Genomic DNA, 4,240 nt, shown 5'->3' with positions numbered 1-4,240 from the left:
AGAAATACTCAAGTTAATAAAAAAAAAATTTTTTTTCCACTGCTATCTCTTAAGTCCATTTGGTTCATAACTTCTGTTAGTTTCACTGTGTCTCAGTTTAGTTCCTGTTTCCATTATCTGCCTATTGATATAAGTAGGGTCTTGAAGTTTCCCACAATTATTATGTGACATGTAATGTATGCTTTGAACTTTAGTAAAGTTTCTTTTATGAATGTGGGTGCCCTTGCATTTGGTGCATAGATATTAAGAATTGAACAGAATTTAGACTTCGTCTTTGTAGACTTTTTCTTTGATGAGTATTAAGTGTCCTTCCTTATCTTTTTTGCTAACTTTTATTTCAAATCTATTTTATTTGATACTACAGTGGCTTTACAGCTTGTTTCTTGGGAATATTTTTTGAAAAAAAAAAACTTTCCAGCCTTTTACTTCTACGAAGTGTTTTTCTTTTTCACTGAATTGTGTTTTCTGTGCTGCAAAATGCTGGGTCCTCTTTGCATATCCAGTCTGTTTATTCTATATCTTTTTATTGGGGAATTGATTGTTCAGGGTTATTGAGGAATATTGATTGCTGTTTCTTGTTATTTTTGTCATTAGATTTGGAATTATGTTTTTGTGGCTATCTTTTTTTGGGTTTGTTGTAAGAAGATTACTTTCTTTGCTTTTATCTATGGTGTAGTTTCCCTCCTTGTATTGGAGTTTTGAACCTATTATCCCTTGTAGGGCTGGATTTATGGAAAGATATTGTGTAAATTTGCTTTTGTCATGGAATATCTTGGTTTCTCCATCTCTGGTAATTGACAGTTTTGCTGGATATAGTTGCCTGGGCTAGTATTTGTGTTCTCTTAGTGTGTGTGTGACACGTTCCCAGGATCTTCTAAAAATATGGAATGCTTCATGAATTTGGGTGTTTTCCTTGTTCAGGGGCCATGTTATTCATCTCTGTTTTGTTCCGGTGTTAGTATATATACTGTGGAAAGAACATGTTGGTATTGATCTTGATATTCCATTTGACCACATATTTGTTTTATTCCAATACCGTACTAACTTTTGTTTACTGTGACTCTTGAATTTGTCTTGTAGTGATAAATTATAGTCATTCCTAGCATTGTTCTATTTTCTCAGGATACTTGGGCTATTTGGTTTTTTTTGTTTATTTGTTTTGTTTTTGTCTTTTTTTTTACATTCATATAAATATCCCATGAGGTTTGTTTGTTTGTTTCTAGTTAACTGAAGAATGCAATTTGTATTGGAATCAAAATTGTATTTAATAGTTTTTGCAAGAATGATCAGTTACACAGGAATATTTCTTTTAATCCACAGGCATTAGAGTGTGCGATGTCTTTCCATTTTCTAGAGTCTACAATATTGTTTTTAAATTTAAATTTTCTTTTCCTTCTTCTTTGTAAAAAATATTTTACGCTGATCCATGAATTTTAAGTGCCCATTTTTTAAACTTATCTGTAAACTTTTTTAACAGTCCACACTTTATCCCCCTCCAAGTGCTCCCTCCAACAATTCCTCATTCCATTTCTCCTCCTCTGTCTCCACAAAGATGTTCCCAACCCCCCCATCATACCCAACCCTGCTATGCCACCGAAATTCCAGTGATTTCAAGTCTCTTAAGTGTAAGGTATATTTTCTCTCACTGAGACAAGACCAGACAATCCTCTGCACTATATGTGTTGAAGGTATCCTACCAGACAGTGTTTGCTCCTAGTTGGTGGCTCAGTATCTGATATCTCAGAGGTCCAGGTTAGTTAAGACTGCTGGTCTTCCTATGTGGTTGCCATCTTCCACAGCTTCTGCCAGGCTTTTTGTAATTCAACCACAGGCATCTCTGACTTCAGACAATTGGTTGGGTGTAAGTATCTGTCTCTATCTCAGTAAACTGATTGCTGGTCTTCTTCAAAGGCAGCCATGCTAGGTTCCTTTCTGTAAGCACACCATAGCATCAGTATTAGTGCCAGGCCTTGGAAGTGCTCTTGGAGATGAATTTTAATTTGGGTCTGTAACTCTCCCTCCATTTTCTCAATCTTTTCTCAATTTTTCTCAATGCAACTCTTTTGACCAGGAAAATTCTGAGTCAGGGTTTTTGACTGTGAAATGGCAATACCATCTTGCCACTCAATGCCCTGTTTTTCTACATAGAGGTGGACACTAACCTTCCCCTTTTTGGCATTTTACCTAAGGTCTCTTTGTGTCTTGAGAGTCTCTGACCTCCTGGGTCTCTGGTATATTCTACATGGTACAACCACCTTCTACTCACTGAGGTTGGAAATTTACATTCACTCTGTTGACTATCAGAGTCACTCCTCTGTAAAGAAGTGACTCATAATACCTTACAATACCTTAGCTTCTTCCTATTTTCCCATACCCTTCCCTTTTTACACATAGGTCACTTCCTCCATGTGCCCCACCCATGTGATTGCTTTCTTTGACCTCATAAGAGGTACCGAAGCATCCTCAACTCAGCATCTTGGCTTGTTAACCTTTTGAGTCATGTATATTTTATCTTGGGTGTTCTGAACTTATTTTTGGCTGATATTCAATTATTAGTGAGCACATGCCATGCATGTTCTTTTGGGTCTGGGTTACCTCACTCAAGATGATATTTTTCTAGTTCTATTTATCTGCCTGAAAAATTCAATATGTTCTTATTCTTAATAGCTGAATAATATTCCACTGTGCAAATAGACCACATATTCTACCCATTTTTCTGTTATGGGACATCTGTATTATTTCCAAGGGCTAGTTATCAAAAATAAGGCTGCAATGAACACAGTGGAACTTGTATCTCCTTGTAGCATGATAAGGCATCTTTCAGGAATATGCTGAAGGCTGGTATACCATGATCTTCAAGCAGATCTCCTTCAAATTTTCTGAAGAAACTCCAGATTGATTTCCCAGATGGTTTTACCAGTTTACAATCCCATCAGAAACAGAAGAGTGTTCCTCTTTCTCCTCATTAATGTTAACATGTTCTGCCACCTGTTTTTTTTTTGTTTTGTTTTGTTTTGTTTTTTTGTTTTTTTGTTTTTTTTTTTAATCTTAGGCATTCTGGTTGGTGTAAGGTAGAATCACAAGGTTGTTTTGATTTGCATTTCCTGAATTACTAAAGACTCTTAACATATAAGACATTCTCAGACATTAAAGATTTCTCTGTCCTGAATTTTTTATGTAGGTGTATACCCCACCTTTTGATTGGGTTGTTAGATTTTAGCAGGTTAGCTTCTTGAGTTCTTTATATATTTTAAATATTAGCCCTGTACTTGATGCAGGGTTAGTGAAGTTTGGTTTTTTTTTTCTTTTTCTTTTTCTTTTCCCACATCTATATGGTGCTGATCTATAGTATTTTCTATGTAGTTCATCATACCAATGAGTTCCATGCTTTTTCATACTCTCCTTTCTATTAGATTCATTGAATCTGGTTTGATGTAGAGGCCCTTGAACCATTTGTACTTCAGCTTTGTTTGAGGTGACAAATATTGATCTATTTTTATTTTTCTACATCCTGACTGCCATTTAGACAAGCATGGTGCTTTCTTTTATGTATTTGCATATTTTTGTCCAAGATAATTGTCTATAAGTGTATGGTTTCATTTCTGGTCTTCAATTCTATTCTCCATTGATCAACCCATCTGTACCAATATCATTCAGTTTTTATCACTATTGCTCTCATTATATGAAGGTCTTCCCCCAAACATCTTTTATTTAGAATTGTTTTAGCTATCCTGGGTTTTTTTGTTTTCCATATTAAATTTGAGAATGTCTCTTCCCATGTCTTTAATGAATTGTGTTGGTATTTTGATGGGGATTGCATTGAATCTGTAAACTACTTTTTTGTAGGATCCCTATTTATACAATGTTATTCCTACCAGTTCATGAGGATGAATATTTGATTTTTTTTTAAATAACCAGCTTTTGGTTTTGTTCATTCTTTGTATCACTCTCTTTGTTTCTGCTTGCTTAATTTTGGCCATGAGTTTGAATATTTCCTTCAGTCTACTCATATTTGGTATGTTTGCTTCTTTTTGTTCTAGGTCTTTCAAGTATGTTGTTAAGTTGATGTAGAAGACAACTACAATTAATTTACGAGGGAAATGGTATGAATTTTTGTCTTAGCACTGCTTTCCTTGTGTCCTATAAGTTCGGGTATGCTGTCTCATTATTTTCATTGAATTCCGGGAAGTCTTTAATTTCTTTCTTTATTTCTTCCATGACCAAGTTATCATTGAGTTGT

General features: G+C 34.9%; 1 non-coding gene across 1 annotated transcript; it reads right to left on the bottom strand.

The window, feature by feature from the left end:
- Nucleotides 1–876: 876 nt before the first annotated feature.
- On the bottom strand, nucleotides 877–982 carry LOC120094405 (U6 spliceosomal RNA). The gene has a single exon (XR_015628355.1). It is a non-coding gene; the product is annotated as a U6 spliceosomal RNA (small nuclear RNA).
- Nucleotides 983–4,240: the final 3,258 nt, after the last annotated feature.

The sequence above is a fragment of the Rattus norvegicus genome, chromosome 8 (assembly GCF_021556685.1).
Source record: "Rattus norvegicus strain SHRSP/BbbUtx chromosome 8, alternate assembly SHRSP_T2T, whole genome shotgun sequence".
Classification (NCBI taxonomy): Eukaryota; Metazoa; Chordata; class Mammalia; order Rodentia; family Muridae; genus Rattus; species Rattus norvegicus.
The sequence above is the reverse complement of the archived record's forward strand: the minus strand, read 5'-3'. Positions and strand labels throughout refer to the sequence as shown.